The sequence below is a fragment of the Stegodyphus dumicola genome, chromosome 5, assembly GCF_044657685.1.
Source record: "Stegodyphus dumicola isolate Sdum_Otavi_A_Nest chromosome 5, ASM4465768v1".
In the NCBI taxonomy this organism is placed as follows: Eukaryota; Metazoa; Arthropoda; class Arachnida; order Araneae; family Eresidae; genus Stegodyphus; species Stegodyphus dumicola.
The window spans coordinates 164,978,606-165,006,079 of NC_140772.1; the positions used below are offsets into that span (position 1 = coordinate 164,978,606).

At 32.0% G+C, this 27,474-nt stretch overlaps 1 long non-coding RNA gene across 1 annotated transcript in view; it reads right to left on the reverse strand.

The window, feature by feature from the left end:
• The window catches only part of LOC118194797 (uncharacterized), a 711,088-nt gene extending 684,957 nt beyond the window's left edge, over positions 1-26,131 (reverse strand). The window contains exon 1 of the long non-coding RNA XR_015041019.1: positions 25,818-26,131. This is a non-coding gene — a long non-coding RNA (uncharacterized LOC118194797). The remainder of the gene's footprint in view (positions 1-25,817) is intronic.
• Between the last annotated feature and the right edge of the window lie 1,343 nt (positions 26,132-27,474).

The window sequence follows — 27,474 nt, forward strand, 5'->3', positions numbered from 1 at the left end:
AGTACGAGTTTTTTGTATGGAGAAAAAGGATTTTTGATAATCCGAACTATGCTATGAAATATTCAATTTTGATTTTATTTAGCATAATAATGCTAAATCACAGTTGTTATTTTCAGAAATACAGATATTTCACAGCTTGTTATAATAAAATATCATTGCTTTTTTGTTGTATATTTTCAACTTCTCGATATTTTTAGAGGGGTGGGAAAAGAAATTAAAGCTACATGTCTGGCAGAGTAAGAAAGTGCAGCTGCAGACGAACTTATTTACTTTCGTCTCTGATTTCAGTTTCTATACACATTATCCCATAGCACCCTTAACTGCAAATGATGCACAAGTGACTAACCGTTTTTCCAAATATATTTCTTTACGTACAGACAAAAAAAAGCCTTTAAGTTGTTCAATTAGCATTTTGTAAAGAAAGAAGAAAAATCAAGAGAAAGGATGCTTTTCAAAAGCTGGAGTTGGATATTAGCAGCACTAGAACTATTCCGCGTATAGAAATCAAACTGAAAATGTAAGCGTGTTACTGTGGAAAACATTAAAGAAGGGATTGTTGAAATGAAATCACAGTTAACAGTGCTAACTAGTATCCAGATATGCATGGGTAACTAGGAAATATGGATAAACCAATATAACACCAGTAAAGTTTAACTGCAGAGGTACGGAAACAAATGTAATATTCAAAGGTTTCAGATGAACAAAACATAGTTAGAGTCTATTTTATTTCCTTTCTGAGAGACATGTTATTATTTTTTTGGCTAAAATGCTTAACATTGCTCAAAGCTGAGGAATCAATAAATATGAACTAAGTTTAAAAAAAGATGTAGCAATATATCTTCATAGTCTACCTTACCACTGACACCTCCGTTATTTTATCTTCATTTATCTCTTTGTCTTCTTCCTTTGACTTTTCTTAAATCTCTACATCACGAATGTCTTCATGAATCTTTGCCTCACTGATGTCGTACTCACAGCTATTTTTTAGTTGTATTTTTAAACTCTTCAGATCCAGAAATCATTTTTACTAGGCCCAGTGTTATTTGCTTATTATATGCAGGACTGTCTTATTTCATGGAATCTGAGATCAGTATTTCTAGCTATAAAAAGAGTGAAGCGTTTAATTTCTTTCGAAGTCTTAGTATTGATATTCACTGCATAAAATTTGTGTTCCTTCCAAAGTTTCGCCTTTTTTAAGCATTGATCAAAAAATTGCTCTATGAGAACAGATATCGATCACTGTAAAATTTAGCGCACTGGATAATCGGGAGTTCAATGCATCTTTAATATTATTTTACTAGATCATATAGCAAATTATTCTCTTTTTGGAAGGCATTCATTGCTGAATAAATTAAAGTAATAAGCGAATCAATATTTAAAAACTTTTTACTCCATCAGAGATTGCAAAATAGATAAGAAATTTCCTAAAATTATATAAATAAAACTGTAGTAAAATTGCTTGCAGTAAAAATGTTTAATACCATCAGAATGCATGTCAGGGGAGCTTTATGTGAAACACGCTGTAAATATTAAATTATTTCTGAATATGTTTTGAAATTCTATTTCAAATCATAGAAAGAAATTTATTCATAAAATTTTTTTGCTCATAATGCACCCTTAATTCATAAATGTCTGCTTAATGAGATATTAAGAAATGAAACCATAATAAAAGTAATATTAAATTGCTAAAATGATAAATCGTTGCTAATAACAGCTAAATAATCGTTGCGACTCACAGGCGTCTCTTTGGCACCTTAAGTGCGGTTCGACTTGGAAAAAGCAACAAATTATTCTTTCAAAAATAGTTGTAATTTGAAACACAGATCGTTTTACGACAATATTTTTAGTGAAACGTAGTTTTGGTTTCTAAATTGCCTTATATGATTTTAAACATGATTAATTTGATGAAATGAAAATGATTTTAAACCAATAAATTTTATAAAAGAGAGAAAAATTCGAATTCCGATTTCTTACCGCGTAAATGATAGTTTATACAACAACTGGTGGTAAACGTTCCCTCTGGATAATTATCCTACTTCTCATTGTAAAAGATGATGTGCATGTTTACCTTTCATGTATGTATATAATGCACTGCATAACGTGAAATGCGAGAGATGATGTTTTACAAAATTTATAATTTTTTTACGCCTTTGTGTAGCAGGTTTCAAAAGCAACGGCATTTTTATGGCTAAAGCTTCTGCCCTGCGCCGCAAAGCGATCACATTCATTCGGCGCCATGTTCTTTAGGTTACAGCCGAAAACATCGCGTCAAAAACATCGCGGACGAAAACGTTGCGGAGAAAACAACGCAAGGCGAAAACGTCGTGCTACAAAACATCGTGGGAGAAAACATCGCAAAGAGAAGACATCGCAGTTCTAAAACATCGTGGTACAAATCACCGTCGTCGAAAATAAAGCGGTTCAAGAACTTCGCAATTTAAAAACATCGTCGTCGAAAATATCGTGGTACAAAATAAAGTATCTACAAATCATCGTATGACGATAACATCGCAGGCATGCTTTATTCAGCTTTAGCATGGCATTTTAACATTCATATTTTTTATTACCTAATAAATTTTTTCTGAGAAAATAAGAAGGAAACTTAAGCATAGAAAATTAATGCAACTTATAGCACTTAATGGAATTTTAAACCGACATAGTCAACTAACAAAGACCATTAGCAAATCATTTTTTATAAAGTTTTTACTGGTAATGTTTCATGAGAAGTATAATCTATAAGTGCATTTAATTTTCTATGCTTAAGTTTCCTTCTTACTTTTTCAGCAAAAATTTATTAGTTAATAAAAAAATGTGAAGGTAAAAATTATCCTTCTTTACATCTTGCGCTCCCAAATCATTATGGGAATATCCATTTATAATTATTAAAATTTGAGAAAAGCATGTCTGCGATGTTACCGTCATGCGATGATTTGTAGATACTTTATTTTTTAGTACGATATTTTCGACGACGATGTTTTTAAACTGCGAAGTTTTTGAACCGCTTTATTTTCGACGACGATGTTTTGTGCCACAATGTTTTAGAACTGCGCTGTTTTCTCTTTGCGATGTTTTCTCCCACGATGTTTTGTAGCACGACGTTTTCGCCTTGCGTTGTTTTCTCCGCGATGTTATCGGCGGACACCTTACTTTTTGAAAATGCCATGCACGGGTGCCTACCAAAGCACGAGCATCAAAGTGTTAATCACGTTAAAAATTTCTTCTGCTGTCGGTCATATGTAAAATGCCTTGCAAAATCTAAACTCTTTATTAGAGGTATTATGATCAAAATCATATCTAATAATATACACTAAATTGCCAATAAGTCTGTACTTTCATCTACTTGAAGGTTAAACAATGCACATTATTTTGATGGAACAACAACAGTTTCTTTGATATTATCTGCTAATTCCCCGTGTTATTCTCCACTGTGTTATTGTAGAGAGAACACATACTTATTTAGTTTTGCTATTTTATCACATATACGAGATATCAGCATTTTCATCTCAGGAACGTCTCCAAGACTAAATAAACAAATTCAGTTTCAGCAGTTAATTGGGATCGTCCATAAGAAGCCACAGCTAGATTTTTCAGACAAAACTTACTCAGAAGAATTCGAAAATAGAGCCTGTTTGCTAGCTATCAATTCTTTCTTCGTATATATAAAGAAATCTCTCGGCTTATCATTGTAATTTGAAAGTTTGAATTCTAAGTTCGACTTCAACTTTGAAAGTTTCATGGACTCATTCGATACTATAACGAATAAGAGATAATGGTTTTTCCTCAGCACATTTAATAAAAAAATAACCTTACACAATTGCTCGAATACTGCCGAATCCAGGATAATTTCTTCTTGTTTGTATGTGCAATAAACATCTCATGCGTACGTTTGTTAGTGCCATTCTCGGTACTCTTGCTTGGCTGAACATCATTTAAGTGTTAAATGTTAGTATTATCAATAACAATTGTTCCTGTCTTTGATTGTTCATTTGATTGTTTATCAGTATAACAGGATAACAGGCACACAGTTTGTTTATTAATCATTTACCCACTGATATTATATATGGTGTAATATTATAATTAATAGTAATTAAATATACAAATGTAAGCAGTATCTGAACTAGTAACTAAAAAGTACTCAGTGAGAGTATGACTGTCTTGCCATCATACGTTTACTGGAATTACGACAGTAGATCCTACAGTGTTTTCACGCTCCAGACTGAATTCGGCGTCGTCGCTCTTACAAAAAAAAATTCCTCGGGTTTGCTGTCGTAACTCCACTCAAGGCTAATTAAGTTTTAGTGGTATTACAGATAATATTACAATAGAATCTAAACTAAAAAAAAAAAGTTAATAAGCGAGTTTCATTATGATGTGTCACCTTGTAAGAAGGTTGGTTTCTAAAGCTGGACGTCATCTGTCGTCAAATTGTAATATAGTTTGATGTAACTGTAGTATATAAGGTTCGCAATTTCGCTGAGTTTGTCTGTGGCTCGTTATTTTGCTTTCGTGACCCTGCGACGGGTCCTGTCTCGACATTTGGTCTAAAACTGCTCTGAAACATCAAGTCAAAGCAATAAATAATCTATAAGCGTTTGACAAATTATTCTGTAGAACATCGAATTCGTTAGGCAAGCTGTAAAATAAGTGACATGCAGCAAACGAAGTTTCTTTGTTCTTTTTCGTAGCGAATGTTTTCTGATTATTAGCTTAACTTTCACAGATTAACAAAACTCCCAATTTCTTATATATGTTACCGTTAAAGACCGAAATTGGAGGATGTCGACTTTCACCGGAGAATGTCAACATTCACCAAATACACCGGTGAAAGATCGAATATTGCATTACATTCTTGTACATTCGGACTCTCACCGGTGTATGTCGACAATCACAGATATGCTCTGGTGTAGGTCGAAAAGAGAGGTCATAAAGTGTCATAATAGTTTAAGTTGTTGCAATAAATAAGATTTGAATCACATAATTTAGTAAGTTTTTTATTACTAATATTTTATGTTCTCATTTAGAAGGTACTGTATATTTAAGTAAGTTTTTAACTTCTATTATTTTCCTTTCTCATTTTGAATGTACTGTGTGTTTTAAGTTCTTATAAACTTAAGTTCTTATTTTAAGTCTCAAGTGCGTTTTTTCGCGACTGAATTATGGAGAAGAAAATATAATATTCTTATATGTTCAACATATAAGAATGAAATATTTAAACCGGTGAATGTCGACATTCTCAATTTCGGTGTTTCACCGTAACATATATATTTCATTATATGTTTGTATGTTTGCATAAAACTCCTATATAATGTTAGTAAAATGACAATAAAATATGCATGTTAATGCCAAAAATTGACAGATATTCTGCAAATTGCTCAGAAAAGCTATGCAAAGTCTTAATTTAAAGTTGCGCTGGTAAGAGAAAATTTATACTTTGTAAATCCAAATTCAAAATAATGCTATTGTTTAACATTTAAATTTTAATTAATAGTTTAATTGTTTATTAAATGATTTAAGAAAATTAAATACGTGTGTATCAAACAAATCATACTATAAACATATATCGATAGATAGAGCTAGATATTTTTTTATGATTTAAAACAAATGAATGATTTGTAAAATTATTTGAATACCGTTGCGATGCGTTTTATAACTTATTTTAGAATGGAAATAGTTTCTCCCTAATAAATGACTTAAATGTTATAATCTTCAAATTAAGGAGGGGGGAAGTAAATTTGCATATTTTACTAACAATTTCAATTTTCTTCTCCAAGAAATATCTTCCTTAGTCAGTTGTGGAACTGGGGATAAAAACAGAGACGTTATGTCGTTTCCTTATGCCTTCTAGTGTTCAATTTCAATGCAACGAAACATTCCAGATGAGTTCAATTACGGTGTACTCTTTCCTGATAGCGAACCGGAACGACAAATATTTTCGTTAATTAAATACTTCAGGTCAATTTGATAAAGACATTGAACACGCGATGTCTTTCCAAAAGTTCTAATAGCAGACAAAGGGAAATTTGAAATAATTGTGCAATTCTAGTTGCCAAACGGAGGACATTTTAAACACCTAAATTCATTTTAATAGTATATTAATTCCTTTTATACATCAGAATATTCAAAAATGTTTTTCAAAAATGACTTTACTTCCAATCCAAATTAAATGTTTCATGTTACGAAATTAAGCTTTTATTATCCAGTAATTTCAAGTACAACGCGTCAATATATTTCTAGAGAAAAACTGTATTCTGACCCTTCTACAATTGATTATCTACGCAAAAGCATTAATTTAAATATACAGGACAATTAGCCTCACGCAGTAAGAAACGTACAATTAAAGAATTTAATTCGTAAAATGAAATATTTAAATATTTCTATTTCCTAGATACTGGGAACTGAAATTAAAATCGATAAACATATGTGATATGCTTTTTATTAAAGTGCAGATTTTTTAAGGAAATCATGATAATGAGATTAAATGACTAATAAACCGTAAATTCCAATAAATTAGAAAAATATTTTATACTTAATTATTCCTTCTTTTTAAGTTTTGATTAGTATTTTAATGCTATTACCTATGATTCTCATAGCTTATAAATGAATGGTTATTCATATCTAGAAGGAATTTCATGACTTTTTCATCCCGAATGCAATAGAGTCTATTTAATTGAAATTATTTCCAAAGCAATTTGTTTTCTGCCTTTTATTAAATTTCATATTACCTGTCTTATATCTGTCAAATAGTGACATTATTTGTATGCATTAGAAACCTTAGAAATAAATATTAATTATAAGAAATAAATATTACTTTGACTACATCAAAATGTATATTTTAAGGAAATTAATTTGATCTTATACAATTATTTCAATCATTGCGCTTGTCATAAACATTCTAAAGGATGTGGCACATATTTGCGAATCATATCCTGGAAGTGAACTAGCTCTTATTTTCATTTCACTTTTTTGTTTGGTTATGTATTCTTTTTATTTGATAACCTCACGTTTCTGATCATGTACTTGGAAGCATCTCATATATCTGTTTGCGCTGTGCGTGAATATATCCCAACTTGTAAAAAATGTGAAAGCGCGTTTTGTGTTTACTTGTGTTTTTTTTTTAATTTTTCGCAGTAAAATGCCATGATGATAAAGCAGCTGCGCATTTATATAAATGTTTTGCCTCCAGATTTCATTCTTGATTTCTTTGCATCACAATTTTTATTCGTTGTCCGCTTTCGCCTACTCATTTCGAGAAATAAAATATCGGCTGTAGCCTCTAAAATAATATTTGATAACCTTCCTTATCTGACAGAGATGTTTTCGCATATCTTATTATTCAAACGGTGTTTTAATACACCTATATAGATTTATTTAAATGCATTACATATATCCCTGTTTTACATTCTGCGTAGATGTTTGAAACCGTACGACGAGATGCTTCGGTAAAGTATGAGTTTATATCCAAATTGCAAATGAAATTTTCTGGAAGTAGCTGCTTCTTTTTTAAATTGTTATACAACAATTTAAAAATCAAGTCAAGATTAAGTCAAATAAAATATGAGAAGTTGTGAATTCTTAATAACGAAGGAGATCAGAGTAATTTTATCAAAAAAGAGTCGTTGATATTTACCGTGTGTAGCATTTTTAAAAGCTAGTTTTTATAGCAACCTCGTTTGGGATGAACTAGCTTGCATCTTTTTAAACTAGAACACGCAGGCTCCTTCATTCAGTCGGGAAATCAAATCTCGATCTCTGCACATGTAGCATTAATACTTACTATTTATATAAACAATTTACAAATCTTATACCTTATTTAGGTTATTCGACAGTAGCAAATTCCCTCAACATTTTAGCTTTAATTTAAACGAGCGCATTCCGTTTGCACATTTTGCTGATGTCATTTAGGTATATATTGCTATATTTTATGTCAGTTATGTGTTCCAAGAACACAAAGACATTTCTAAATGCTTATTTATCAGTCATCTCATTAAAGTTGGTTCTTTATAATTTAAATTAAGATGGTTCACGAATTTATTATGAGCTCTTCCATGAAAACCGGACAAAAATTAATTCTCAAAAGTCGTTGTTAAATAGCTTGCATCCATTTCAGGTTGTTAAGTCATTCAGTAGTTAAATAGAGAATCATTCTGCAATTCAGACAGAGGTTCAGTAGTTTGGAGGTAATTAAAACAGCCAAAGACCTTTGATATATCTGTAACGTAATTTGAGAATTCTATACCTTATACAATAATAGAACTTGTAAATAGCCTTAGATCAGTATGTTGCGTATTTACATTTCACAATAAAGCTCATTTGCAAGTCGTGATGAGATATTGAGAATGTCTATGGAGTGGTTAAATGCAGGTATAATTAGGTAGTTGCTTTGGTTCGTTGCTAAAATTCAGAGAGAAATTTAGTTGGAATTCGCCATCTCTAAGATTTCTAGCATATCTTCCTCTCATTGGAAGATGAAATAACATTACAAGCTTTATTTCTATCATCTGAGTTCTGTATTTAATTTATCATTCTTGCATTTATTGTTACATTAGGTAGGTTTCGACATAAATTTTATTGATATAAATTTGATTGATACTGGTGAAAGTTTCGCATTAATTTACAAGCGATAGAACATTTATTTCACTTGGACTTCAGAAAATTTTATTTAAGTTCCAACAAAAAAGTGGCATATATCTTCATAACCCTCGCTACATGTTATTCAAGCAAAACTTCAAGGTAACGCACAATCACAGTTTATAAAAAACTGTGAATACTTTCAGGTATCAAAACATTAGAGTTTTGACACCTTAGTATTTAATGTAAGTCTGAAGTTTTAGGTGAGCTGCATTAATTTTCGACTGATTACAGGATCCCATTAAAATTTTAATGGTACTTTTCATGAGATCGATTGTCTATAATGCGCGTAATACTCAAAGGCGTTTCCATATGCAGCGGTCTGAAGGTTACGTGGCCAGAGCGGACAGTGGTTACAGCGGACACTGCGAAACTCATCGTGGTCAGAGCGGACACATTTTTTCCCCATCATGGAGCAGATAAAGGGTGCAGATAAATAAGTAAATAAATACTTTTAAAAATCACAAATATAGTTTAAAACAGTATTTTAAGCGGCAAATCTCTTTCACGTGGGATAACGTTTTTTTCACCGAAATTTTCTGTTTTTGCACTCGATTATCGAATTACAAGGATAAATACATTTTTGCCAATCAAATTTAATTATTTATATTAAATTGTTAAGATATTATAGTGCAAATGCATTTTAAACATAGCAAAATGTAATAAAAATAAAAACTTTCAGAGAAATATTTAAAAATTAATAGTAAGTAACAATAGAATGAAGGGTATGAACGAACTCCAGGGATTTTGTGGAAAACTGTATTTTAGAGTCAAATAAATATTAGAACAGATGCAACTGCCATAAAATTAATTAGTTTCATTAATGTAAGTAAAAATAAATACTAAAAGTAAAATATATAAAACAGATACAAGTAAATAAAAGAAAAATAAATACTAATTAACCTTTATTATAAAGGCATAAATATCATTTACCATTGGATTTAGTCCAACCTAGTTACAAAACTTAAAGATTTCAGACATTTTTCTAAATTGTTTGATGTTTCGAATTCCTTAAGGATGTTTTCAATTCTTTCATCCAATTTTACGTATGCTTTTTTCCTTTTTATTCCAGGGTCGCCTAATTCTCTGGATTTCAAATTAAAAGACACTTTTTGTGTTTCTTCTTTTAGTATTCTGACTAATAAGTGGACATTAGGCTGGTTTCTACCAGTGATTGCATTTAATTTGGAATTCCTCCCTTCAACAGAATTATTTGTCCTATGACGCTGTCCATATACGTTCCATACTTTAATGGGTATATTTGGATTGTCCATCCACTGCTCGACAAAATAATCAATGAATGTGGTAAGTTTGTCAATTCTAAAAGCTTTTTCCCATACAATGCTCCAAGCATCATCTATGTGTTCCATTGGCAAGTAAGTTAATGCAGAAATCATTCTACAAACATTTCTTATATCTTCGTTCTCTTTATATTATTCCTTTACTAGACCCACTTCTTGTATCTTACGCCACAAACATTGATTAAAATGAAAGTTACAACCGGAAATAGTCGAACTGGGAAATTCTAACATACAACTATTGATGGCTGCGGCTTCAAAATCCAATTTTATAATGTCTGGCTTCCACTTAGGGCACCAACGTTTCACTTCCTGAAGCATTGCAATGTAAGTTGCTTGTCTCATATCAGGCAGAAATGCAAAAAGCGCTGGGTAAACGTTGGTCTCAGTTGCTGTACTCCTTAAATCGACGTGTATTGTATATATTTGAGCAAATTGTTTCGGACAACTTTTAAATGTTCCATCTAATAAAAAAGTCTTTCCATTTTCCAAAAGATACAGAGATTCTTCTCCTCCAAATACTAAAATCCTGTTACCTTGGTCATTTTGAAAGTCTAAGCGAAGAAAGTTTTCTCCATTAGAAAGCAAAAGTGCATCGTTTGCAAACTGAATGTCATTGGCATTTTGGGGATTTTGAGTAGCTCCCAAAGCCTTTCTCCTCTCCTTACATAAAGCAGTTTTGGCATTGGAGTATGTCGGTATTTTAGCAACGAAATCATAACCTTTCTGATATAATTCTGAAAGTTCTTCTTGAAATATCTGAGGAACGAGAATTGATGTTTCTTCTCGGACTCTTTTTCTGCAAGTCTCTAACTTCCTTTTAACTTCAATCTCAGCAACGTTGGGCGGGCAGGAATGTTCAGTTTTCTTCAGTACTTCGTACTGAAAATTTGTCTTCACATTTCCTTTACAATGATGTGTCTTTTCTTTTACACATACCCAACTCATTCCTAATTTATTTTTTCGGTGTAAACGGTGTGGGTAATCATCTACAACTAAACATTCTTTTCCTTTTTTGTAGAGAGTAATTTTGTTGAAATGGCTATGGGTTCCATCACAGATTTTTTCGACGATATAAAACGACATACACACTTCAGGATTGAACATCTGAGAAAATGAGAAAGGCCTTCTCTCTCAAAAGTATCGACTTATCTCTACAGCAGGTGCAAAGCTCGAAACTACACAATAGATCACATTTGACTGATTAGGGAAATAACACAACAGGTGCAAGAATGTCGGCTCTGCCCACCCAGCTCCTCTCACGTGTTCGCTGTAACCACTGTCCGCTCTGACCACGTCCGCTCTAGCCACACCACCGGTCTGAAAGAATCTTTTACTTGTTACAAAAAGCTCTAAATTTATTAGTACTTCAGTATTTTATATATGTAAATGAAGAACAAGTTTTGTCTATATGGTATTTTTTCAATAATAATGTTCTAATGCTTGAAAGCTACAGTTTCTAATATCTGCAGGCCAAGTGAATCCTGTTTTCGATACATGATTATCTATTACGGTATTTAGAAGCACCATGTTAAAAAAGAAGAATAGTAAAAGTCATTATAAGAGTTAAAAGATTAATTGTTAAATAGCGGAAGTTTAATTTAATACAGTTGGACCACTTTAGTTGAACTATTTGAGGTAGCACAATTTCGGCTAACAGATGGTTACTATCCTACAGAGGAATCTTCAAATGCGAGAAAAAGGTTTGCAAAATTATGTTCATACAGAATAACACCGTCGATTCGTTTATTCGAACTTATAATAATAAAGACAATTCCAATGATCAGCATTAACAATTTTCGTCAATAAAGTATACATCAACATTTAGTCGAAGTATATCACATTAGTATATTTACAGATATGAACTACAAAGCAGATTTCAGCATCTGTATTGTTTCAAATAACATTTAATTATAATAAGACTTTTCTTTCGAGTTTCCTTCTCTCAATAGTTTTATTAGGAGTTTATCATATGGTATAAACTTATCGCTTGGTTCGAAGAGTTGAATAGCTCAAAATCCCAAAATAATTCCTTTCATTTTCGCTTTTGTAAATAGAATACATTCATTCCGTTACAACAAACCTAAAATTAACATAACTTCCTCTCTTCAGGTATTCTATTCCGGAGAACTGTAAAAATCAGCTGTTGGCCACTGACAGATTTCTTTGGATTCAAACTTCAAATTTTATTATAACTTTTCATAACCTTTCATATTTCATTTTTGGGAGCTTAGCAACTTCTATATAGTACTTTCTGTCTACAGCACTAACATGAATTTTAACCTATAAAAATACACCAGGAAACAATCGTCTGCTATGAGCAAAAAAGGGTACTTTTCCGTTTCGCCGGCACAAACGATAAAGTCGCCAATAATGGTACAACTGATGCCAAACGGCATATCTTCGCTGGTAACCTTTTACGCTTCCTTTTCAAAACAAGTTGCAAACAAACTTTTCTTATTAGATTGATTGTTTATTTCAATACTGGCATATAATCGCATAGAATGTTTACAAGATAGTTAAATTTTATGCACTAAGACAATTCGCGGTTATTAAGTCAATTAGAATGCAATCACACTGCTCTCTCGTAGGCGAAAATATAAAAAAGGCAAAATCAAGGGTTAAATTCACCAATTCTAACGAGAATGCACTAGCGAAGTGAAGCACTGCGGTTTTACATAATTTCTGAGTACGCTATTCGTACGAATTGAAATAATTCTCGCATTTCAACTTGTATTCCAAATTAAGATTTCACATGAAATTACTGAGAGAATTTGATTTTTGGAGCGTAGTTTACGTGAGATGAGATCACTTCGGGTTACGTGACATGAACCGGCGAACCAGGATGTTGAACCATGAAAGCATAGCAAATTCTTAAATTAATGTCTTTGTACAAATTTATTGTCTTTATTTATCGGCTTTTTACAAAATTTTAAACCATATTAAAATGTTTATGCCTTCAAAATAAAAAATTCTTAAAACTAACATATTTTATGTGTATACTGTATGCTGTCGCCAACAAAGTCTTCTTGGCGAGATTTGCGCCGGCGAAACGGAAAAGTACCCAAAAAAGTATTTAAAATTTCATTCCTTTTACATTGTAGTAGGATCATCTTTTTCCCTTCAAATTATGCATTTTTCTCTGAAAAACAGAACAATTAAAAGGAAGTAAATTTAAAATGCTACAGCTACTGATTTTCGAGAAATTTGATTCAATTATATTTTTCTCCACAATCTCTGTTAAGCGAAGTGTGGCTGCATTCCTAAAGACAATTCATGCTTTCAATCATTTTTGGCAGGTGCTTAGATTGATACAAAGGTAATTGACAAAAAAGCATAACATATTATTTTGAACTATGAAAAATGTAAGACAATTGGTCTGTTGTGGAGTTATATATACACTCTTTTGCAAAAAAATCGAAGCAGCAAGAAGAACATTTGCAATCGTGACGAAATTTGGTATGCGAAAACATCTTGATCGAACACGCAAATTCTCAAAATTTCAAAGCAAATGAACAGGAGTTGCGATCATAGCGCGCATTTTTAGTCGCAAAGTAGAAAACCACTAACAGAGGCGGGAAAATTATCTTTTTTTGTTGCTGCTATTGTAATTCCGTAAAGAAGCAACTAAAGATGCCATTACGACGATATCGAAGACTTTACAGACAACTAAGAGGGTTTCGGGAAGCTGGGTGGTCATACCGAGCAACAGGCCGCTACCTGCAGCGTTCAGACATTGCTGTGCAAAGATGTTGGCAGCAATGTTTGCTACAAGGAAATTGCTAACGAAATGAAGCTTCTGGAAGACCAAGGAGCACACACACACACACACACACACACACACACCAAAAAAAAAAATGCAAGGATGATTGTTCGCCAGGTCCGAACCGCCCCAATGGTATCATTGTCGACTATTCAACGTACTACAGCCACGTCTATACCTCCCGTGGTACCGTCCACTATGTCATGGCGCTTGTCTGAGGCGGGGTTACGCTCATAGAGGCCTTAAAGATGTTTGCCTTGGACCCCACAACATCGGCGGAGTCGTTTGGAGTTGTTTCGATCTTCATGGCTGCCATCAGATTGGCATCGTGTAGTGTTCAGCGATGAACCCCGCTTCACTCTTGAAGCGGATGACCACCGTGTTTATGTCTGGAGAGGACGGGGCGAGCGGTTCCAATCAACTTTTGTTTTACAAAGGCATACAGCCATAATCCCTGATGTGATGGTGTGGGGTGCTATTTTTTTATAACAGCAGGTCATCTTTAGTCATCCTCCATACATCTTTAACGACTCAACGATATGTTGATACCATCCTGCGGCCGCTTGCATTACCCTTCATGGCACGTCATTCTGGGGCCATTTTCCAACAAAATAATGCCAGGCCACATACAGCTCCATATCTCTGGACACTCTCCGTGCGGTTGATACTCTTCATTGGCCAGCAAGGTCACCAGATCTTTCACCAATCGAGCATGTCTGGGACATGGTAGGTCGCCAGTTTCGGGCACCACAAAATATCGCTTATCTGGAACTACAACTGATGATGCTTGGCAGAATGTTTCGCAGGATGACATTAGGAACCTCTACCACTCCTTGCCTCGACAAATTCAAGCATGCATTGCCGCCAGGGGCAGTTCGACCAACTACTAATTTGAACACTCAATGAGTGATTGAGAGCCATGAACAGGTATTATGTCCTTGGTTTTTAATTATTTTATTATCTGTGTATTAGCTATACACATATTCAGTTTCATCAAAAACAACCACTTCCTTCATGGTGCTTCGATTTTTTTGCTTAAAAGAATGCTTAAAAGAATTAAAAGAATGAATATGCACTAGGTTCTGAAACAAGTTTAGAAAAAAGAATAACAAATCTATTCTCTTGTCTTAATTATTTTTCATGTATTAGTAATATTTTATGAATAGCTTTAGCAGTCATTATCAGTATTATTTAATATAAAGAACAGAAATCAGTAACTAGTACTGAATAACTTATGTCACTTATTGCGATGAGACTTTCATATCATTCGCATCTAGGCATCATTACCTATTTCATTTATTTTTTCCTATTTAATTATAATGCTTATTGAAGTATTTAAAGACATACCTCAACCTAATCATTTAAGAAAAATCGAATTGACAAGTAATCTATTTACTGCATCAACGTAAAAGCCCACACATTAAATATATCATATGCAAACAAATGTTATCTTCAAATTGATGAATATTCAATAAAAAATATTATTATATTTAAATTAATGAGCATGAGTTAAGAGTAGACTGAAAAATACTTTATAGTAAATGATGAAGCGAAATACTTTAAATTTAATACTTAAAAAGGGCGAAAGTAGAAAGCTTGTTTTAAAACAGTGTTAAGGTATTTCGCTTTCTCTGGTTTTAAATAAAGTAATGAATTTTAATTTGCTAGTTAAAACGTCTCTTAAAATTTAATTTTTTGTCTAGAAATACTTTAATTAAAATGTATTTTTATTTTAAAATTTTGAGTTACAGATAAACATTTTAGTTTGTAAAACAAGGAAAGTAATCCTAAACCATTAAAAGGCCTTACAACTTTCACAAACAGCTGCAAGATTCGAAGAAAAAATATGTGAAGTAGGTAATTTCATTTGTTTTTATTACCTATTAAATCTTCAGCTCAACGGAACTTAATAATGCATAAAAAAACTATACATTACATAATTTAATGTCATTGCATTGTTTTCCTCCAAGCTAATAATAAAATTAAATTATTACTGTGGAGAAAATAAATTGCTAAGATTTATAAAAGAGGCATTTTATTGACAATAGCTACATGATCTGGAATACGTAAACCACATTAATTAGCTTCGCTAGGTTGAAAACTAGATTACCGAGGACCTTTTAAAGAATAAATTTCACATTATTAGATTGTGAGATATTATGAAAATTGGTATAGTTCTCTTCATAATAAAATGTTAATTTTTGCGTTACTAAAATGTAAGACTATAAAAATTTTAATAAAATGTTTAAAATTTCCCAATGCTAATTATGATCTAATATAATGGCAAAGTGCATAAGCAACTAAACGTGTCTCAGTATATTAGCACAAGTTTCATTATTTAGGAGGAAATGTCATTTAGGAAACGGCATAATTTTTATTTCGATAAAAATCTAAACTACAAAACGTTTCTCACTTCTCAATAATAAAATATACTTCGTATTTACAAAAAATATTCAAACTTAAGTACGTTAATTGACGAGACAGCATTTTAGTGTACGACATCCTATGCGTTTTTTATTAATCCTTCTTATATCTATACGTAATGTATTTAGAAAATGAAAAGAAAGCTTCTGTTTATTTCCATAGAATATAACCAGCAAAATTTGAAAATAAATGATAATAATTTAGGATTCCAGATAGAAGCACATGATTTTTTCTTGCGATTATTACTAGGAAGTACTAGACGTTTCTCGAAAGATATCTTAAATAATAAATTGTAATTTTTGATTATTTGTATAGAAAATCGTCATTTGAGTAGCAGCAAATATTTATGTAAAATAAAATTATAACTTTAATTTGTAATAGCCCAATTATCTTCTTTAGTTTGGCTATTTTTTATTTCTGCCCTTAAAAAAATAATGCATGCATATGGTGCTGCTCAAACGGGATAGTTGTTAGCGACTCTGACTGCCATACCGAAGTGCTCGGGTTCGAATTCTGAAGAAGCTTGGCTTTTTGTAAATGTATAGTATCTGTACGTCTTGGGGGCACTCTAAATATGCAACGAGGCGAAAATCCTCTCAAGAGGTTTGTGGTAGGGAAAGAGGGGTGGGAGACTGTCGGACCCGTGCCACCGGGGTGGTCTCCATCATACTTGGGGACGGAACTGAGCAAAGTCGTACTGTCACCTGTACTGTGCTCAGGGTTCTTTTCAATCACAGGCACAACCTTGCACTACTTACCTGATGAATTTCGTGGACTTGGTTTGATGTTACTGTCAGACAAGTGAGATAAGTCACACAACAAGTCTGGAGTTCAAATCCCTGCGAGGACATATCGGATTGTGTGACTTTTCCTAACTCCAGGAAATTGTAAAAGTACGTTTACACGAAATTTTTCTGTAACAGGTTACCTCAGAATTAATCTATATGATATGAATTCTTAAACTACGCTAAAGATACACATAATGAACAAACCTGGAAGTAAAATTTTTATCCAGTTTTAATTAAATTGAAATTTAACCGGTCTAATCAATTTAATTATAATTGGCTAAAGCGATGCTATAACCCTTTTTTTGGGGGGAAGGGAACTAAATTCTCTATTCCTGAGCAAATAACTACGATATGGTCTTCGTTTTACTCACACTATTCTCTGTGATGCTAACATCTAACTTATCACTTCCCTTCCTTTGCATTTGTAATGTCACGAATAAATGAATGCAATCTTATAATTACGAAATAGGAGCGTGCCTTTTTGCGTTAGTTTACCTATGTAAGTTTTCAAGAAACTTATGCCATGAATAAAGAAATGGTTCAACCGGCGATGACTGCATCGTCTTTGTAAACATCTACGACATTCTAATAAATTTATTTCTTACATATACCGTATTCGCAAAATTCCGTACCCGCTTCTATTTTCATAAACGTTGGTGTTAGTACTTGGAATAAACGTTGCGTTATTTACTTGGAACTACAAAGTGCTTCAAATGACGCAAATATTTATTTTCGGATTTTCAAATTTCAAAAAAGCCAGTTTTGGTGAATTTACTATCCTCAGGGTCTCTACTGAAATTATTAAATAATTACGTAAATTATGTAATTATGTTCCTAAATCACAACAGTAAAATTATGTTAGAACGTCTTTGCTGTCATTTCCTAATGCGGGGAAGTGAGACAGTACCACCTAACCTCCTGGTAGAATAATGGCATTCCCACCTTTCGTCAACTATCGACTGGCCTCTACGCTTACATTATGGAAATTTTGCACTCATTATAAAATATAAGATAAAAAAGTTAAACTCTCTTACAACAACTCTTGGACGTCATTTACATCTTGCCTTGAGTGGTCGGTAAACACGTAAATTAAAATCATTCGAGGTTAATTTTTTTTTTTTTTGGCTTTAAACGCCATTCATTGATATTTTCTTATTATTAGTGGGTTTCCTTTACTTTATAATTTTATAACAATTAGTATGTGCAAAAAATTTTCACACAATTCATTTACAAGTTTTCAAACACTAACAATACTTTGTTGCTTCAAATTCCAAGAATCACATATACGCACATACACACACAAACACACATAGAACACAAATCAAAGTAGGAACATTTTCAATTAATGCAAATAATGTTACGAGTCAGCTATGTGCCTTGCCAATGTTTTTTAGAACGCCGTCTTTAAAACATTCATTAACCATGATCTATTTTTCAAAAATATCATATTGATAAATGCTTTTCACGATAAACCGCATCGAAATGCTCTTAATCCATTACCATAAGAAAATGTTTTCTAAAGGGATATTTTATATTTAGTTACATAAATATGCAAACACTGAGCTTTTCAGCTTGTGTACGTCCCTTGAATATGAATTCCATCTTTAAAATGACATATCTCAGTAACTTTTTCTCATATGAAAGTTACATATTCTGAAGTTCATTTTTCATAATGAGTAGAACATTTTTCTAAATATAAGTATAGAAACCAAGGAAAAGTATGAAAAGTTAAATATTTTAATAAAAAATTGCTTATTTAAAATTTAAAATTCGCAAAATATGAATATGCGTCATTTAAAACATTTTAGTAACTTGAAATATATGTCCACGGCTAATAATCGCGGAAATTAAGGCCGGGCAAGTACATCTGAGAACACAATATATACTTCTTTACCAGGCAGTATATATATAAATCAATAAAAAGCAATCAAGCGAATAAATAAAGCGATTTAGTCGATTTTTTAGGTATATAATTCAAGCATAGTTAAGAAATGTATTGATAAAGGAAGCTTCTATTAAAGATAAACTGAGTATTTTTTTATCATTAGTTTATATTATTTTCAAGATTGCAATTAACGTGAGATAAAACTAAAACGGGACTAGTTTTGAAGGGAGTCAAAAGTAAATATTACGTTCCAAACGCCCTTTATTTCGATTCTTTTGCTATTTTTAAGACTTTTAAGTCGCGATTCAAATTATGCTGACTGAATTATGCGTTTTAATAATTTCGATAAATAATGTTTACTTTTAAGGTGTTATTTAGCTTAGTATTTGTCAATAGCAATGAACAGATTTGATTGAATAATTGAAAACGTATAGAATTGAAATCACCATTCTCTTCGCATTTTATTTGAGTGTTGTCAACTGGAGGTTCCAATTTGTTTTTGAAAAAAGGTCATAAAATACATTTATATTAATGAGATAATCCGATATTTCAAAGTCAGAAATAAATTGTATACATCTGGGAATTAATAAATTTCCAATATCTGACTATATCACATCTTTTCAAGAAAGAACACTGATGCATATGGAAATTTCATTCCTAGGCATTTTAATCACTTCAGTCTTTCATTTTGTTTTGTGAAGATTGAAAAAAAATGAAGGTATTTTACTGATTTACCAGTCTGTTTCATACTTGAAATTTCAGAAAATTTAAGCCAGTAATATATATGTACCTGAAAGATATCGTTATTAAACTTAATGTCAGCAGTAAAGGTCGAAATATGCATTAATTTAAAATTTAAAATAAGTAAAAATTCAACCTCAGTTGACTTAATTGATTTATCGAAATTCATTCGAAAGCATGTAGCTTTATAGAAAACTGTTTATTTCGAGGTATATACGCAGATCTCTCTTTTTAACGGATTTATTTGCTCCTTGAAGAAGAGGGACATTGTATCTGCCTCTCTCACCTAGATCCTACAAATTTATTTTAAAAGCAAATGTGATTAAAGCGGACTAAACAGTAACTTCTTTTTCAACAGAACTAATTGAAATTTAAGATAGAATTTTTGTTTAAATTTAACATCTCATATCGATAACCACTGAAAGTGATCAGTACTTATTACATAAACATTGAATAGAAACTAGACAATAAATAAATTAACCTTATTTACTTAATAAATAAACATTCAATAGAAAATTTAACTAGAAAATAAATAAACATTAAATCAATCATCGCTTACGGGAGGCCAAAATCCTTGTACTTGAGTTTTAATACAAAAAAGCTCAAAATCATCTCAGGAAGCTTTTACTCTACAGGTTATTAGAACCACTTTCCTTCATATTTTACTTTATTAAACGTCTAAATTTAAAAGACGGCGATTTAAGTATTGAAAATTGTGATGTCAGCCTTAAACGTATCTAGTATGATAATTATTAACAATTAATCTGATAATTAATACCTAAAATAATAATTACAATTTAATGCTAAATTAAAATATCCATGCAAATTTGAGTTTTTAAATTGTATAAAAATGTGCGGATGAAGAGTTTGGTCATGAACAAGAATTTTTTCCTGGCAATCTGAACGTAATAAGGGACGGGCACAGTATATCGGTATTAAAATAATCGGATTGGATATTTCTATAACAGGAAAATAATAGAATCCATTTTTATGTTAAATAATTAATTGTAAATATATTATCTTCTTCATTTTTACTACTCGCTGATGAATAGAAATATCGTTCTTAATGCGTGGCCGAATGATTGAATGTTAACGAGCTTTAACAGAATGGACAGAGATCATTAAATATCATTTAATTAAAGAACGAAGTGCAGTTGTAGTTAATATGAAATATAAGAGTAGTTTGCTACTCAGTTTTATGTAAAATACGCTTAAGTATGGCACGTTCATTACCCTTATCAAAACTGAAAAAAAAAAAAAAAAAAAAAAACAACTAAATATAATTAACTATCATAATTTGTAATAATTGTCTTTCTTTTCATTCAATATGCAGAATTGTCTCTAATACACTGGCTGACCTTGGCTGCGCGCCCTTAAGCAGTCTAATCTGACCAGGTGCATAATTCACGCGCTACTTAGGAAAACGCACGTTATAGTTATGCTCCTCTGTAAACTTTTGCGTTGCCTTTTATTTTATACAATCTGCATTTAAACTTACAGTTGCTCTTTAAATTTGCTATCGTTCAATAAATCAATAAGTTTTTTTTAATACTCAAAAGAAGATAAAAAAACAGCTTTAAGTTTTGAAGGCAGAAATAAAACACCAACATTAAAGTTACATCTCTCATACGGTGAAGATTGTGTACTATTAACAGAGTATTTAGTTCGCCTTTTTTTTTTTTTTTTTTTTTTTTTTTTTTTTTTTTTTTTTGTCTTACATATTAATTTCCAGTGCTTTCTGGCATTTATAGATAAAAATAAATGCATTTTTAGAAGCAATTTACAGCCTGCTAAGGAATTTGTCGACTGGCGCAATGGATGCAATACTATTCTGAAATGAGTCATTTTGAGCATGCCCGATAGAAACCATTACAGTCATAAGATGTTACATAAAGGCTGCAGAACATGATGCTAATTATTATAGTAAAAATATTTATTATTTATGATGCACTGATGGAACATGAGATTGTAAGTCCAAAGGGTCTTTCCCCAGAAAGGTTATTAATTTCTAAACGGTATTTTGCATCGACTCACTTCTCAAACTGTTGCCATCAAAAATTATCTCCACGTATCATATTTAATGTATTCTAAATAATGAAGAATCTGCATGAATGCATAATTGTTTCTCGCGGATTGAAAAAAAAAAAAAAAAAAAAAAAAAAAAAAACAGCGGTACCTAGAGCCATCAAATTTTGAGTAGTCTTCCAACCGAGCTAAAGCAGATGGAAGCCCGAATTTTGAATTTCTAATTTTATTATTATGTATTTCAAATTCTGTAAACCTTTAATGAATTTTTATTAACAACTTCAATCATTTCAAAGCTAGCAATGGCAACGCTGTACGGAAAAAAAAATTATCTCAAGCCCACAAGACTGTATATCAAAAATTATAAAGATATTCTGCTTTGCTGCTTTTAAATATTGTGTGATATTGCTGTTGAGTTAAATTGTATGTGGTTTAAGTGCGAAGAACATGATATTTAATAAATAAAGGTAACATAAGAAACGTTAAAAAAAGCCTTTTGGGGCGTAATATAAAATCTGAAAGCTTTCGTATTTTCTTTGTTTTAATTTTGTGAAGATTAAAATTCTTTGATGGAAACAATAAACATTTGATAGAAATGAATTAATTCAGTATCATTCTGAAATCGAATCCAATTGCTGAATTCTATTAAAAACTGAAGTAACGACGGTTATATTACATAAACGCTAAGCAACAAGTCAAAGCGGAATTAAAATACTTCTTTGCTAAATAAATATGCTGAAATTATTACATCTTTAATTTAAAACAGATTTAATTAGAATTTCATCTTAACTAAGGATGCGTGATTTACCTTGAAGAGTCCTTAGGTTACATCAATGAAAGAAAGTGAAAACCATGCAATGCCCTCGCCGGAATTCAATCACCAGACCTCCTGAATGCACGTCGAGCATGCATGGCATCGGAAAAGAGGGACAAAAAGCCTTATACACTTCGCGTTTTTAACTTAAAGAGCGACTGGAAAATTAGAGCAACCTGTCGCCAAATCCTGGCGACGACAAATTATCGTCCACCATCTTTTAGTTTGGCCTTCGCTTGTAGAGTCATTGGAATATTTTCGAAGCAAGATATCGAAAAAAATAACGCAAAGCCTTCGCCGGGATTTGAATTCAGGACCTTCCGAATACGCGTCGAGCGTGTTCCGGTAACACCACGAGAGCGTGCGGAAAGGAGGGAGAAAATACCTGATGTACCCACTTTTAAAAGGCAACTGTGGATTTGGGGTCCCAATAGCCAGATCTTGGTAGTGATGAATTACCGTCCACCATCATTTTAGCTCGGGCGCCACTTGTAGAGTCTTTTAGAAATTTTTCGAAAACAGAAAACTGAAGAAATCCGCATTCCCGTCGCTGGGATTCGAACTCCAGATATTCCGAATACGCCTCGAGTCTGCATCCAGTTACTCCACAAGGGCATGCGGAAAGGATGGAGGAAATACCTTATAACCAGCGGTTGTAAGTCAGCGTTAAAAAACTTTGTGTCATTAACTCTTTGTTAACTGAGTATAGCGTTCTGATTTTTCAAACATATATAACATTTTTATCAAAATATTAGCGCTATGCGTTTCGGTTTTATTACAAACTCCTTAGCCGCATTTAGAAAAACGTGAAAAGTTAATTCTTGTGAAAATTTATCAGAAACAGCAGCTGTTCGCTTGCATGCATTTTCATTTTTAACAAAAAGTTTTTTTTTTTTTTTTTTTTTTTCAGACAAAACTACAAGTTTCTTTTAAAGAAACTTTTGCATGTGTTCTGAACTTCTCATCGAACGTTTTTCCGATTTTCTTCTTTCTTTACCAGATCACGAATGCTTCCAAACCTTCTTTTCTTACATGGAAATATTTTAATGTTCTTAATGTAAGTTTGGAAAGGGCATTTATTGAAATGAATTTCTCTCGAGTTACTTGAGACTCTAGTTACTTAGTTCATATTCAAACATATTCAAACACATATAAAAGCTTATTATCGAAAAACTAAGAAGTAGTAGAACTGTAGAAATATAGAAACGATTCCCCTGCAACTCATGTAATTAATTTCATTAGTTTATTTTATTTGAAGTTATTTGAATCGTATAAGAAAAAATAAAATTATTATTAAATTGCATTGTTTTGAAACGAAGTTTGTTTGCTGAAGAATAATTATCTCCTCCCTAATTCTTTTATCTCAAATATCGGTCTCTTCGCGCAGAGTGCAAAGTTTTGCTAGAGAAACTTAGTTAATGCATATCCATCTCCTCTTTTATAATGACAGAGTATAACTCGATGGATATTAGAAACGTAAATACTTTGCAAATTCCAATGCAAAATTTCGTAAATATCTTGACAGGTAAAAAAGTATTTTCTTTGCATGTTGCTCTATAACATATAAGTTTATTATAACTAACAGCCTAAAAATGCCTTTTGCCATTTATATACATCAAGACTACGAATAATTTTAATATTTAAGAAAATTATATTTTACCCCAATTAGAATTATGTTCTAAATTCTAAGTTTTATAGAAGAATGCGGAAACGAAATATAAATATGAAAATAGAAATTATCAAATAATATTCAGGTCTTTGAACCCCGAAATTTCAGTACGATAATTTCTCTTTTATACAGTTATTTATTAAAAGTATTTCTTCCCTATAATATCTCAACTAAGAAACTTATCATCCTCGAATTTTATTATCAAATGCACTTGAAAAAGTTTTAGTCTTTAGCTCAAAATTATTATAAAAGGAATTTTCAATAATCATGTTTATATAATTTAAACATTGCGTTAGTAATGAAGTAAAGTAATAAATATCTGATTATGTAAAAACACGAGAAATTTCTAAAATTATTTAAATAATTAGAAAGAAATAATGTACAAATTAATATCATACCATGAAAAGGAAAGAGGGGTGCAGAAAAGAAAGAAAATGTTGTCTTTTATCTCAGTGTTAAATATAATCCGGTTAGATTTAATTTCTATGGAGGAAAATATTTAAACAGACCTACTTTACCCACTCTGCGCAGTAGAGTTTCATAAATCGTATGCACTGCGCATAATTCCAATCAAATCCATAAATTTCGGCATAGATGCGTTAGTTTTCCACTGCAAAAATGAAATAAAATTCCTGTTCCTCTTTTAAATTCATTAAATAATCTGAATAAAATACTTTATTTTGCACAGCTTTTCTTACCGAAAGCAACAAAATATTTTTAAAGAATCAATTTATTTAAACTGATTTCAATGAATTTTACATTCTTTTCTGCGTATTTATAGCAACAAATATGGGTATATATTAGGATTTTTCTTAACGTTAAAGCAGAGAAGTAAGAGTATAAACTTAAATAACATAACCAAAGATTAAGATGCTGATAAATTTTAGTAATTTTTATGCTTTAGGTGATTTTGCCTTGTAATAAATTGCAAATGTGAGTTTTAGGTTACTAAAACTGTCATTTAGCCAAAGCACATATCCATATTTAAACACAATTGTAAAAGAATTTAAAATTGCTGTGTAAATTTATTGAATTCGAGATTTACAATTTTAAGCAAAGCTAAATTTTAGAATAGTGTGATTGTTTTATTTATCCAGATACAAACTGTATAATTAAGTTTCTTATTTTTCCTGATTTTATTTTCAATTATGTTTAATTTTTAGGCATTAATAACAACACAAAAAATTCTTATAATCCTTTAGGCTAACTGGTATTTAATTTTAATATTAGACGCTTGCTTTAAAAATTCGAAATGCTCTTTTCTAGCGGTGTCTGTTTTTGTGATGTAGAGAGCTACAGTATTCAGTTTTTGCACATGTTTCAAGCAGGTAAGAAAAAGGTCAATGCTATATGGCGTTCCGCGAAACAAAACCAAACTACTTGTCATTGTTATTTTTACAAGTTTCTTTGTTAATATGCGATTCTAATGTCCATTAATTTGATATTTACATAGGGAACATTATTGTTCAGTTTATATATATATATATATATGTACCTTGAATTATAAATGTAATGAATTAGATTACCCATACATTAGTCATTAATCGTTCAGTCATTATTCTAAGCAAGGTATATAACCTTTTATGTATTGTCAAAAACGTTTTGGTTTTAATAGTAAAAATGTTACTGTAATATTTTGCACATCAGCAGCATTGTGCTAGTTTCATCAATATAAAATGAAACATACTGCAACATAATTGTTTACGAGGAAATGACAGTAGTTATAAACATAGCATTAATATAATGAACATAATGCATTTATTTTCTAAAGCAAAAACTTACCCTCCCGCTTTAGGAAAACATGCTTATTTCTTCTTAATTCAAATAATTTTGCTAAACTTATTTAAGCATTGCATAGTTCTCAGTTCCAGCTCCAGAATTACAACACGAACAGAAAATGAATGATGCGCTAATACTATAACGTCAAGTTTTCTTCTGCATGGTCTCCGTTGACTCAGCAGGCAGCAATACGCTTGGAGAGACCTCAACTGACTGAACTCGGAGAAGCGACTGAAAGGACTGGGTTCTTTCGGTTGACGTCAAAGGGAAGAAGCGACGCGAGCGCGCGGCAGAGGCGAAACCTCTTCAAAGACGGAGGTGGCAGCAACTGGTTGTTGGTGGCGCAGAAGATCATAGGTAATTGTAGCCCGACGAGGCGGTATAACTAGCAGACGCCCAAAAGAGCCCAATATTGAACTAAAGCTTTAGGCTGTATCAGAAAGAAGGAAGGGCGAAAGTGAAGTTTTATCAATACTTAGCGGGATATCTAAAGTTCCCAAAGTTTCCGAAACTATGGTCTGTAGCTGCTCCATATCGATTTCCAGGATGAAATATCGAATATCAGACTTAACAGAAATCGCGCTTACAATGAAGACAGACGAAAATGTATACCTGCTTTAGTAACAATATAGCTCACGTAGTTTCTTTTTTTTTCTTTTTCTTCTTCTTCTTCTTTTTTTTTTTTTTTTTTTTTTTTTTGTGTGTGTGTGTGTGTGTGTGTGTGTGTGTGTGTGTGAGTGTGTATGCGTGGGAAACAATAAAAATGAAGAGAAAATCTGTGGAAAAGAGAAAAATGTTCTTTTTGAGACTATTTTGTTTCCTGTTAACGTACCCATCGCATCTTAATCAGTACTGCATTGATAATTGTTTTCTAGATTTTATCATTTTCGAATTAACAGTGTATCTTTCTTGCTCGTCGCATTTCAACCCCGTTAAATGCATGTGCCTAACTTGTACATTTGGAATTAAGAAAAAAGTGTGCTTGATGCCAAAACAAACTATTCTTAATCTTATGAAAGCACATGTTAGTCCTAGCTGATTCAAAAGCACAAGTTAGTCACGATTACATCATCCACTCCGTCGTATCCCAAGGACACACGCTTGACTCAAAGAGAGATCTGGATTATCGAAACCGGGTTTGACAAAAACACGTAGAAACAGTCCTTTCTAACTTGCAGTGGATGCGAAACAATTTCATGGGTTGTCGCTCATTACATTCCAATCAGAAGCAAAGACTCCAAGTTTTCTAAAACTGAAGATGACACGCTAACCTTGTAAGGTTCCAAACCTAGAAGTTACTGTAATGTGTCTGGAACGTTAAGAACGGCTAAGCGACTAATCGTTTTAGTTCAGTAGACAGAGAACAGAAATTCGAAAAGGGTTAATTACCCTTTATTATCAAAATAAAGTTTAACGGATGACTCCTTTCCTGGAGTTTACAATAAAGCCTCCATTCGGGCTTGAACTCAGGAAACTAAGAAATAAAACTTTAACTAATCTTAACTAAAAAGATATATCCGAAGCTATCAAGATTCTAACAGTGTTAGCCCCTTAACGCTAACTGATGGCGAAGCTATCAAGAGCCTAAAGTACGGCCGAGCGTAATAACAGCTTGTGAGAGAGTATCGCCAAAAGGCTAACGCGCGCTGATCAGAATCTT